Raw genomic sequence first — 13,065 nt, 5'->3', positions numbered from 1 at the left:
ACAGATTGTAATAATACTTCGAAATCGCATTTTTGGTGCAAACTACACTTTTAAATAGGACAATGCCTGTTGACATTAACAAACTAAAAGTAGGGTAAATTATGAAGTTAGTGGTGTTGTTGCAGGATTCTAGTGCGAGTCTCTTATGAGATACCGTATTTCGGAAAGTTCTCACACCGAGGTTTCGCTATACCTGTGGTCGCACACAATTGCATACATTAGTTACGTCGATTTTGACTAGTAACGAGACAGTTGAGCGTAGTAGGTTGTGTTGAAAATGACTTCCGACAGTGACAATACACGCTACCAGTCTGACACGGAATGACTGCTGCACACATGCTAACATTTCAGCGGAGATTTCCGAGCAGACTCCGCCGGCCGGAGTGGCCGTGTGGTTCTAGGCGCTACAGTCTGGAAGCGAGTGACCGCTACGGTCGCAGGTTCGAATCCTGCCTCGGGCATGGATGTGTGTAATGTCCTTAGGTTAGTTAGGTTTAATTAGTTCTAAGTTCTAGGCGACTGATGACATCAGAAGTTAAGTCGCATAGTGCTCAGAGCCATTTGAACCATTTTTTTGATCGAGCAGACTCCAGTAATACGTCGTTACATATCATCTGGTGAAGTTGGTATGTCCTTGCAGACAGTGTCTTCCAGCTTTTCCCACGGAAACTGTCTACAGGTGTCAAAACCAGGGAACGAACCGGCCACGGTACTGGTCCTCTGTATCTAATCCAACGACTTGGAAACAATTCATGAAGACATGCTGTCGTAGTTTGTGCACTATGGGCTGGACAGCTGTCGTGTTGGTACCACAGGTTCCTCCTAGACTGCAGAGGAACGTCTTCCAGCAGCCGTGGAAGATGGGCTGCTAGGAGGCTGCGATACTTGTGCGCGTTTAGTGTTCCGTCTGTGAACCACGGGCCTATGAGCTGACTGTTCACTGCCCCACACCATACGTTTACACTCCACGGAAGCTGACGTTCCACCTCACGAAGCCAACTGGGCTTGTCAGCAGGCCAACAGTATATGTTTCGGCGGATTAACTAGCTTTGATTCGTAAATGTGGGTACATCACAAAACAAGATGCATGATATATCTGGAGCACGCTGTCTTAATTTCCAAGTACAGAAGTTACCATGAGTCTCATAATCGTGGCCATGCAGCTCTAGATGGTCAGAGATGGAACCTGTAGCGACAGAAAGTTGGCAGGACACTTGCCTGACTCTACCATTTCATTTTGCGATTGTGCGGGTACTAACGTGCGGGTCAACTTCAACAGCAGCAAGAACATTAATTTCCCTCTCTTCTGTCGCCACTTGTTTCCTTCTCTTCCACTGTCTAGGTGTTACACTACCGCCTTCACGTAACTGGTTGAAAACATAGATAAATAACTGCGGAGATGGTTGACGTCTATTGGGATATCTTGCTGCATACAGCGTACAAGAATGCACTGCGTTCTTCCTATAATCTCCATACACTACGAGCATGTCGGCTTTCTCTACGTTGGTAAATCCCATCGTCCACTCACGACCTAATGCATAGACTGTCACACACTAACTGACTAGCAAGTCGCAGTGCACTCAAGAACCACACAAGCACACTGTAAGCAAACATAGCAACGTCGTACCTAGCAACTACGCAAGTAGAATGGCACAAACAAGTATTGGTGTGGAAACTTTTCAGAATACGGTTATCTCGTAAATGACTTGTACTAGAATCCTGCAACAGACACCACTGACATTCTAAATTACCCCACTTTTAGTTTGTTAATGTCAATAGGTATTGCTCCATTCAAGAAAGTGCATGATTGCACAAAAGCATACTTTCTAAGTATTATTACGATCTGCTTACTGGCTAAAAATACAAGCCCCTGACTGCCAATCCATTCTGCGCAAACCGGACACCCATTTCCACAAAATTTGCAGTGTAAGCATAAAACCTTTGGCTGGGGAGTGATTTTATCCGCTGACAGCCCGCTCCTTCGCGGGGAAATAAAATAACAATAAAGTTAACAAACAAAGCTGGCAGTTTTAAGCTGGATCGGAAGTGGTGTACGCGTGTCGGACCTTTTGCACCGGTTTACTTGCGTGCTGCGGGCTTACGTGGCTTGTGATTTTTTAGTTGAGTTGAACCCCTTCCTCTCCGTTTCGTGTTAGCCTGGGTCGACTAGGCCGCTTTGCAGAGTTTTCAAGTGTTTCTACACTATCTGATCAAAACTATCCAGACATCCCTGTATATCGCAGAAGAGAATATAAGCGCCGCTCCTTCCAGCCTCGGCCGGGCACTAGAAGACGGACACTAGAAGAAACCACATTGTATATCGCGAAAGACGTTGATTGTTTGCTGTCACCATTCGCTTACGACACGATCTTGTAAACGATATTTAAGTATTGTCAATCTACTTCATTGTAGTAAAAACCATTAAGGGGCTCCGGAACGCCCTATACTTGCAATGTTAAAATAACGCTTATAAATTACATCTTTCCTCACAAAGTATTTGAGGTAGGAAATTGAACTTTTTACAGATTATTTATTGGAATATGGGCTACAACTTAACACAGGGATTTTACAAAATTTTAGTTCAGTTATTAAAGATGATTTTTTTTTAAATTGTAATGAAAAATTCACAACATTTTTTTGCAATTTTTTATTTATATATTCAAAAATATACAGTTTTTTGGAAAAAGGCTGTGTTAAATTATGCAGAAGGTACTGTGTAACATTTACTGAAAGTTTGAAACAAATATGTTTCGAAGATCCTTAGAAAACATGTAATTAGTATGATAAAATAAAAGTTTTGGGAATCGAGCGACAAAGATTGGATTAACTTTTTAGTGCATTCCAGGTCCATAGGATGGATCATCTTCATCCTCTGCAAACTCCTCCTCCAGCTTCCTCTTGTTCCTCCTCCTGTTTACTCTTGCTTGTATTTCTAGACTCTTTACAGCCCTGTCTGCAGCCCGAAGGCATTCCTTGTCTAAAGCAAGCATCGCTCGTACCATGTTAGAACCTATCTTCATTCCCATATTTCTAAATACCTTGCACCTTACAATGTTGCCATCATTGAAAGTCGCAACAGCAACTTTACTTTTACTCATTATTATACTTCAACAAAACAGAGACTCAAGAAACAGAATTAATTACGAATATTTTCGAGATAACGACAGAGTAAATAAACATGAAACAATCGACAATCACACCAGCGATATATATTGAACCATCACAGGTTAACCACAATACATACTTTATCTCACATCACTAAAATGTACCTGATGAACACGGACGTTAATAATAACACCATTTGACAGCAGTTTAACAGCGCCACAGTGAGTCACGCCCATGTAGAACACATTTCAAAAATAATTTAAAAATAGTTGTAGTCTTCGGTATTGAATAAATTATATATCTATTAAAAGGTAATAGTCTGCAGATTCAGAAAACGCAAAAAAGTAAAAATTGAACTTTTCATGATTTTGAGCCTTTCCGGAGCCCCTTAATGTGATTTGCTAGAATTGTTGTATAGCTATCCGAGAAAGCAGCATCCTTAGCCACCTTATAAGAGACGAGTGGGCAAGAGCCCACACTGGCAGCGAGGAGTACCGCGCTAACCCCGCGCCTGACGGCCACGGCATTTTGTGTTTCCCGGCGTCTTAATTCTCTCACCTCTTTTCTTTCCAGGGGCGTTTATTTGCTTTAACAGTTTCTTGTCGTTTCTGCTAATCAGTGTTTTCAGGTGGACGTTGCAGATATTTTCTTTGCTTTGTCCTTACTTTGCCCGCTTGTCTTGTCTGTTTGTTGCCTCCGTCTCTTCCAAAATGCCTCCCCGTCTGTCCCTCCCCCTGCTCAGGCGCCACAGCCGCAAGCGTTCGATGCCACACGGCTAATGCAGATGTTTCACTTCCAGAAACAGCAGATATCTACTGTAGTCAACGTGGTGCGGCAGTCACTGGCCAACGCTGCGCGCCCGACGGAACAAGCACCACCTACTGCACAGTGGATGACTGTAAATGAATGGTGCGTAGTGATCAGTCACGCTATAACTTGTGGTAATCCCGTGGAAGTCTTAGAGTTTGGTGAATGCCTGTAGAAAGTGACTTTTTCATGGTTAGGTTGTGGTCTCTTTCTTACGCCTAAGAAAATACTTAATGCGGATTGATGTGAACACATTTTGCACTATTGTCGATTGCGTACAGTAGTTTAAGTATTTGGAGACGGTAACTGTTTCACCGAGCATGACAGTCCACCTTGTCATAAAGCAGCAACTGTGAGTCAATGGTTTGTGGACAATAACATTCTTGAAATGAACTGACCTGCCCAGAGTTCCAGTCTGAACTCAGTGGAGAACCTTTGAAATGGGACAGAACGTGGACGTCGACGCATACCCCAGTATTCAACAACACTACTTTCTCTGGTTTCTACTGTTCGGGAAGACTGGGCTGCCTTTCCTCCGCAGACATTCAGACGCCTCACTGAAAGTGTCCTCTAACGTCCACTAACACACTGAAGGAAAACAATCCTAACACCAAGAAGAAGTTAAGCGATATAAATGGAAGTTGGCAGGCATGTTTCTACATTTGAAAGATGATGTTTGTTCAAATTTCGCACCGGTCCCATAAGAGTGGCGCTGGTAAGGCCACTATAAAGATGTAAATCAGCTTTGCTTCAGGTACACGCTGTAACGGTCTTGAGAATCGACGTGCTGAGTTGATGTTAGTCAAGAATCCCTTTAAGGCGAAAACGATACCGCCGGCCGGGGTGGCCGAGTGGTTCTAGGCGCTACAGTCTGGAACCGCGTGACCGCTACGGCCGCAGGTTCGAACCCTACCTCGGGCATGGATGCGTGTGATGTCCTTAGGTTAGTTAGGTTTAAGTAGTTCTAAGTTCTAGGGGACTGATGATCTCAGAAGTTAAGTCCCATAGTGCTCAGAGCCATTTGACAACGATACCACTATCAACACCTCACTGAGTTTGAACTAGGTCATGTAATAAGCCTACAAGAAGCTGGATTTTCCTTCAGCGATAATGCAGGAAGGCTTGGGAGGAATGTAGCGGTTGTACATGACTGCTGGCTGCCGTGATAGAGGAAGACAATCATGTTGAGCGTATGGCTCTGATTTATCATTACGCATTTGCAGTAGCAATTTGAGAAGCAGTTGGCACCACACTGACACAGCGAACTGTTATAAATCGGTTACTTCAAGAACAAGCCAGACTCCCTGTAGTGTGGATTCCATTAACCCCAAACCATTGAGACTTCACTGATGTCAAGCGACAGCTCTCTGGTATCGATAGCTACGATGCTACAACGTAGATACGCTCTGCTAGGTTGGCACTACGACAGACACCGACGACAGCGCACTCTACCCCTAGCTCCAGATTCTGCTCATTTGTTCAAGAGCAGAAGACCGGGGCACTTCGCTTGCTAAAATTGAGACTATGTACTACTTACAACGGGTCTAAGGATTCATATCTTAGTGCAAAGTTATGTATTCAGTTAATATTGTGATACAGTAAAACCATTTATAAGAGCAGTGCCGAGAGATCTTCACCTTTTCCTGCTCCTACTCACTTCCTACATTCGGCCTAACCTTCAGTTTACAGGAGCAGACCCGCGCCGCCTTCCAGGCGGGATACAAAAAGCTCGTTGGAGGGCAGGGTGGAAGTCTGTTTTATGATGAAAGTTAATTAGTTTCCATTAATTACTTTTTGGTGTTGTGATTTTTTCGTCAGTGTACGTCAGACAGTATGCGGTTGAAGTGTTCTTGTTTTTTTTTTTTCTTTTTTTTCCAATAAACGCTGCGCACTGCGCGCCCGGCAAGAAAATCTACGCATTCATCACGAAATTACTGCATTAAGAAATCAATAGAGGATGCTAGAAAGTGAGAGAGCCTGCTCGGTAGATACGTTACGTTTAGATACAGGGTGACGGCGGATGTGAGTAAGTCCAAAGAATAGTGAGGCAGTCGACCTCTTAATATCTTAAAACAAAGGATGTTTATGTAGAATAAAGTGCAGTGGGATTTTACAAATCCCGAGAGAAGTAGTTGGTATCATTTATTTAACAAATTCTTTTTTGTTATTCGGCATGTACACGTTCTTTTCGAATTTGAAAATGCAGTGTACAGTGAAAACGCAGTGCGCTTATTAGTCGTGAAGAGGGTGGGAGACTGTTAGCGCTACGGCCGCTGTGGCCGAGCGGTTCTAGGCGCTTCAGTCCGGAACCGCGCTGCTGCTACAGTCGCAGGTTCGAATCCTGCCTCGGGCATAGATGTGTGTGATGTCCTTAGGTTAGTTAGCTTTAAGTTGTTCTAAGTCTAAGGGACTGATGACCTCAGATGTTAAGTCCCATAGTGCTTAGAGCAATTTGAACCATTCGAACTGTTAGCGCGCTAATTGGCTAGTTCTTCGTGAGTAGGTGCGAGTGAATGCTTGTGAGACCTTTGCAGTACTGTCCAGTGATTCCACTCACGCGTTTGTCCTCAAAGCTGTGAAAATTTCCTGGGAAAGAAACTTATTTGCGGAAAATGTTACTGGAGCTTTGAATATATATCCGTCCGAATATTAGAAAAAGACAATTTGCGGCAGTGAATAGAGACAGGGAATTGATCAGTAATAGACCTATCCTCTCAAGTAACCTACGTTTCTTCATTATTTAATAAACTGAGTTTGTATTGTTTCTCGAATCCTACTCCATTTTTACCACAATCCGAATGCAGTAGAACTGTAGTTTCGTCACAATTTGAATGCAGTGTTGATAAATTGGGAAAGAATGGTGAATCAAACCAAATTACTATCCCTGAAAGGCCAACGATTCTTTGATAATCAACTCTGATACGTATCGTAAATTACAATAAACGTCAGATGGTCACACACAAGAATCATTAAGTTAAACCTTCAGTTGTGAACAATGTTAATATTAGCATTTCTCGAACTGAAAGCAGCGAACGACTTTAGCTGCATTTCGGGGTGTTGTCTCTCTGACGAATAGTGATCTTTTTGTAGTTGGAGAAAGCCACTGATAGGGAACTACGCCGACTTCTGTTCGGTCATACGTACTGTGGGGAGGTCATTCGTACCTGACAGAGATGTGTCTCCTTTTTATGGCAGTTGCTCGGTCCCTGCTCTATGTTAACAGCTCATGGCACTGTCCTCTTTTCCTCTCTCTACCATTATGACGCTATGGTTTATGATTCTCCGTTCGCTGAGGGTGAGACAGGCCTCTTATTTTGCCTTAGGCTGGGAAACCATCCTAAAAGTTAGAATAGTCACTGAGCTAGTTAGTGGTATGGGAAAGGCGATGGGAACTGGAAACCATTCCATTTAAATCCCATAGAAAATAGTGTAAAGTTTTATCCTTACGTGAAATCAATCAGAATAGCCACCTAACTGACTCTCCAGCGGACGTAGCACTACAAGAACTTTCGAACAAAATTTAAAATAAAAAACAGCAAATCGACTGGAAACATAGGATGTCAGGTAATTGCAAATGAGACCAGTGGAGGATGTGAAGAAACGGAAAGACTAATAATTGGCGTATTAGGGACCGGCGAAGACCGTTTATCAGACAGTGGAGTAACACTCACGGATCCAGCGGTGTAGATTTCATATTGGAAAAAAAAACTGGTATTCAATTGTAGAACAGATGCGGATAAGGTGTTAGACCAATCATGGGCCAGTTAAAAAAACTAAACGAAAGGATACATTGTTAATACAAGCATATGTACACATCTTCAAGGACACAGAGGCGAGGGAGAACTACAAATACGTACAGCAGTGGTCGGCAAACTTTTCTGCTCAAGAGCCAGTACTGATATTGTGAAGTGGCTCCTCGGGCCGCATATCTATCGCTCTTATGGTCAATTAAGGAAAGTTAGTATGTTACGAGGCTCCACTTCACTGATTATAGTGTAGGGTGCTAAGTTGGCAGCATTTCTCTAAGTACCGATCGTTAAAAGTCGGCACCACTCGTAATACTTTGTGTCGACGCTTCCCTGATTCAGCTGCTACCACCCTCATCGATCCCTAAAGAGCGACACAATAATTGCTTGATGAAGTGTTGCTGTTACGTCCGTATGACCGAGTGATTAATTGACAAACAACAGTAATCGTGCTTATATTTAAATGCATTATGTTGCTAAATGTTTGGTATTCATTTCTCTTGTACTCATTGCGTTGTATTACAACAGCCTTAATATAACGTTCCTTGCTACAAACATGTACCGCATTTGTAGAGACCGTCTCTATGTTATGCACTCATGTTACTTCCGCTGTTCCAACCACAGGTGGAAGTACAAGCGGCCAAAGACACTGCTAGCTAGGGCATATCCACCTATGGTAAACTAAAATACGCAAACAGCGACAAACGTCGGTAAGCCTCTGCATATCAGCAACACTGACTGGCAACTACCAGCTGCTATTAGAGCCGACCAACAGGCCACAGCAGGGACACCGACGAGCTCGCCCACAGACGCACAAACAATCTGCCAACATTCCCTCACACTGTGCTTCCGGTATATGACCTATCGGACACAAGATCGATAACAAACCTAACTGTTGCAGGTTGCTGACGTTGAACGAGGACTGTACCAGCACCCAGCGCCAGCCGCCGAGCAGCACAAACGCACAACGTCAAGGTATCGACATGCATGATACCCACTACTAACAAAGCCTATCCTTGCACAACCTATCGCAGGCAGCAAGACAACCGCTACTGCTCTTACCACCCGACCTAACTTTCGCAGAGGTTTTTTTCCCTTGGCTCTTGCCTTGGCACTTTTTTTCCTCTGCCCTTCAAACCGCTACCCTTCGTCAGATTTCGACCAGTCTATCTCCAGATGAGCGCGTATTAATGGTTAATCCTAACCAGACGTACGCAAACATCGCAGTACCCACATCCTGCGACACCTCACTTTAGTGAATACTAACCCTTATGCAGAGATGGCAGTAGACCTTTAGTGTTGGCCATCATGCCGGTGTGGGCGTGGAGGGGCTCCACCTCTATTTAAAAAAAATCCGTTTGCTATTTATTTTTCTTTTACGAATCAGGAAAACTACACACTTTAGAAGCTCTGAGCGTCAGCTGGCTGTTTTGTGTTCAGCTTTAGCTGCCAGATGCATATTATCATAAAATACGGCTGAGAACCGAGGGTAGCACGAATACTTGATTCGGGTCGAGTTTTGACGGCCACTGAGCTAGAGTGACTGATAAAGATAGTCTGATATTTCTCTGACATTAGAATGCAGCAGTGAAGAAGATAAAAACCACAACAGAGTAAGAGGAGAGAAACTGAATTTCATTCGAGCCAGTTACTTGTAATTACTAACACTCTTTTCTAACAACCAAAGAGAAGCACATATTCTTGTCTAATGCCTGGAAATGGGAAAAGATTCACATGAGCTGAGAATAAATGTATAAGTAAAATTAAAAAGAGCAACACTATTACAGAAATGAGTAAAAGCATAAGAGGCTACGTAGAGTACAGAATACAAAGCAGGAGCGGTCTTAACGGAAGTAAAATACAGAGTTCTTAGATGAAAGGACTGTAAGAGGAGATATATGATGTACAGCCGAGTCGGGAATTCCAAAGGCAGGGAAAGCAAACTGAATAAGGAGATGAACTGAGACCAGTCATACTTTGAAATTCAACAAAGCGTTAGGGGAGATTAATCCACGAAAAGCTTTAGGAAAGTGTCAATTTTCAGGTGAACTTCTACCAGCGTTAGGAAATAAGGAAAAAGCCTTATGTTTAATATAAAATGACATATACAAATCAGGGAAGCTACCAGAGATTTGAGAAAACTATCCTGATAGATAACCCTACGATAAAAGGACTAAAAAATGTGGGGGCTACCCTACATTGAACATTGTATTCTACGCTCCAAAGTATTAACAAAATATTTCTCTATACTATTTACAACGAAAATAGCTGTTAGACGGCTAGCTCATTTAGAAGACACAGAGAAAAACGAGGAACTGTTATGATAGTACACGAGAATATACCAAGTACGTACAGAGCTGCTAATCCCTTTCACTGATATCGATAAACCGTTTGTTCTGTTCAGAGCCCTCAAAAACCTTAAAGTATGTTACAGAAACCGAAGATTAATTCATCATTCATACAAAAATCAAAGAGGAATTCTATAGTAACACAAAATGAATGAAACGATAAGAAAAAGAATAATGCAAGAATGTAGACTCTCACCACTGCTGTTCTGGATCTATATATAGAGGACTAAAAACTACATTTTCAAACTTCTAATAATTAAAAATACATGTAGATAAACAACTACAACTAAGAAAGTAGAGGTCAGAGATTGTTATTATAATAGAGAGTACTTGGAAAAGTAAGTAATAATGTCCACAACCTAAAGGTTGAGGCAATACTTAACAGGGGAACGTCCTGTTTTAGTTGGTATGCCCTTGCCTTCGAACTGAGTTACGCAGACCCCAGTTACTGGGTAATTTGGCATTTTTCATGTATACATATCATTGTAATATACTAAAGAAACGAGAAAAAATCCGATTGCTGCGTCTGTGTTGAAACGGAGGCGTTTGGTCTAACACCCACCCATTTACCCACCGAGACACTTTCTTACTACAAACTCATTTTTAGAATGGGAATGACCTGGCATTTCCACTCTCAGAGTCCAAACCGAAATTGAATCTGTTATCAAGGAACTGTTGAACTTTAGCAAGGATTCCTACTGTTTCAGTAATAAACTTTAAAACTCAAGACAATGGACACCACGAAATCGTCCACTGACTCCACACATCTGGAACACACCTCTCATGGCCGCACAGAAAGCCGACCACTGGTGTCACATCTGGGGATGGCGTGTACAGGCTCACTTGGGTCATAACAAAGCTTTCCCAGTAATTACTTTGTCATCTAAATGAAATAAAAAGTTTGCTTTTATAGAGTGTCTCGTGTCTTTAAGTATGTAAATATATTTTTGCATTCTATAAATATACTAATTATGGTAACAGTTAACACATACATTACCTTCAACATTTCGGGCTACTTCATGTCAATCTCAGAGTCCTTTATATCCACTACGTATACTTTCAGGTCAACTCCAATGATACCAGCCACCAGACGTACCAGACGACGTGGAGGACTCATTGGATGGTCGTAAAGAGTTGGAGGAGCCGTAGTCGTACCTAAAAAATTTAGTGAACGTTACATAAGTAATGTCTACAACAGTAGTCAGATTCCTTAGAAAATTTGCGACTTTTGTATATTGCGTGCTAAAGAGAAGAATGAAACTAGTGATTCCGGTAACAAAATATAAAAATTAACGGCAGATGCTGTGTGGCGTAGTTTGCAGTGGCATCAGTAATTGTGGAAAAAGTTTCAGTTTCATTTAAAACTCAGTGTCTTTAGTAGTTTGCGACAAGTGAACAACCTCTAATCATACACTAATTATACAGTAAATTATTTTGTAAATAATATTGAAGTTAGCAGCACTGCAGCAATTGTGAGACACACGCACAAGAGAATGTTTTGTGTACGTCTCATTGAGAAACAACAACTTGATTATAGTTCTAACTTAATAAGTATACCCTTCTCTAGCAATAAATTTTACCAAGTTTAGCAAAAGATAGTTCACTTTAATCTTAAAGTAGATTTGACTGTAACAGAACATGATTCCAGAATTGTAAGCAAAGAATGCTAAAAGGAAATTTATGATTAGTCCGGCACGTAAAATCTGACACCTAATGCGTTATAGTAACACGTTGCGATTTAATGTGGTCTGAAGTAAGAATGTCTCCAAGGACACTAATCTGCACAGATCAGACTCCTGGATGAACGAAGCAGATAATTAACACAAATGTCATAACATTCCTTACCGTTAAACTGAATTCATTTGATAAAAACGGTATCTATGTATTTCAGTACCTGTACAACTAACCTAGAGTAAAAGTGACATTCATACTGAGCCTTCCCGGCTCGTGTCGAGTCTTTGGCTCGTTTATTTGTCTGATTTACTGGCGTCTCAACAGGTGGTGTGATTGCAGTGTACACTAAAAAGCTTACTCGTCGTTGAGCACGTGAAGGAAAGCGCTCCTCGCCCGCCAAAACCATCTGCGCGCCGAAGAGCCAGAATGTGACTTGGAGGAATCGTCGCCGTTGTTGGTGTTGGGAGTCGCCTCCTATTGTATTGGACTGCCGTAATTGGGAATTGGGCCTTCCGTTCGTTGACTGGAATTTTAAGTGTTTGGACTGGACAGCACTTCTTGTGCAACGGTTGGTATTATTTACCTGTCTGCTTACTCGGTTCGTGCCTCCCATGGTTCTCTGAGATTTTTTGCAGTTCAATCTGATGGAGCAGTTACCATAATGTTTATTCAGAGTGCATTGGTGTGTGTATAGTTTGCCGTATATGATTTTGGGAATTATGAGATTTTATGGGCCAAGTTGTGACTTAAAATCGGACGATACATTAGTACTTACGGATAATTTTAAAATTTGCTGCATCTAATTTATTATTTTCTTCAGATATGTGTTTTTCGCAAAATGAAATTTTGTGATTTTAGAGGCTATTGTAAATGTGTGTTTGAATTGCTTCAGACCTTATTGTGCAAGCATAAGACTTCGACGTATTTCTTGGTGGCTAAAAGGTTATGCTAAATACTATCAATTATAAAGGTGTAAGGCTTATGTACCTTCTAAGACACTGATTGCACTAACGGCCCTCTGCCGGATCTATATTGGTAAGGCCTTACATTTAAAGTATGTTTATTGGACATCCGTTTGTTCACTTCGTTTTGTCTAGCTCTAATTAGCTTTGGACTTTGAGGTACATTGACGAGTGGTGTAAATTTTTCTTGTTTTAAACTCGTTGTTATGTTAAAACGTTGAAAGGTATTTCTAGATGCGCATCTGAATGAATAATTTTCTGGTTTCTTAGGATTAATTTCTAAAGGCGTCTTTTGGCGAGCAACGTTAGAAGAGGCTTTAGTTATGTTGGCTTAATTTGTGTTTAGACTGTGGTATTCTTGTTGACAGCTTTTGGTACTCGTGTTCCTGTAGTTCGGGCCCTATCGTGGTCGTAGAGCGCCTG

At 41.9% G+C, this 13,065-nt stretch overlaps 1 pseudogene; it reads right to left on the bottom strand.

The window, feature by feature from the left end:
* LOC126152860 (glutathione S-transferase 1-like) overlaps nt 1-13,065 on the bottom strand; it is a 35,960-nt pseudogene that overhangs the window by 11,552 nt on the left and 11,343 nt on the right.

Source organism: Schistocerca cancellata, chromosome 2, assembly GCF_023864275.1.
Source record: "Schistocerca cancellata isolate TAMUIC-IGC-003103 chromosome 2, iqSchCanc2.1, whole genome shotgun sequence".
In the NCBI taxonomy this organism is placed as follows: Eukaryota; Metazoa; Arthropoda; class Insecta; order Orthoptera; family Acrididae; genus Schistocerca; species Schistocerca cancellata.
This window is presented reverse-complemented; position numbering and strand designations above follow the sequence as displayed.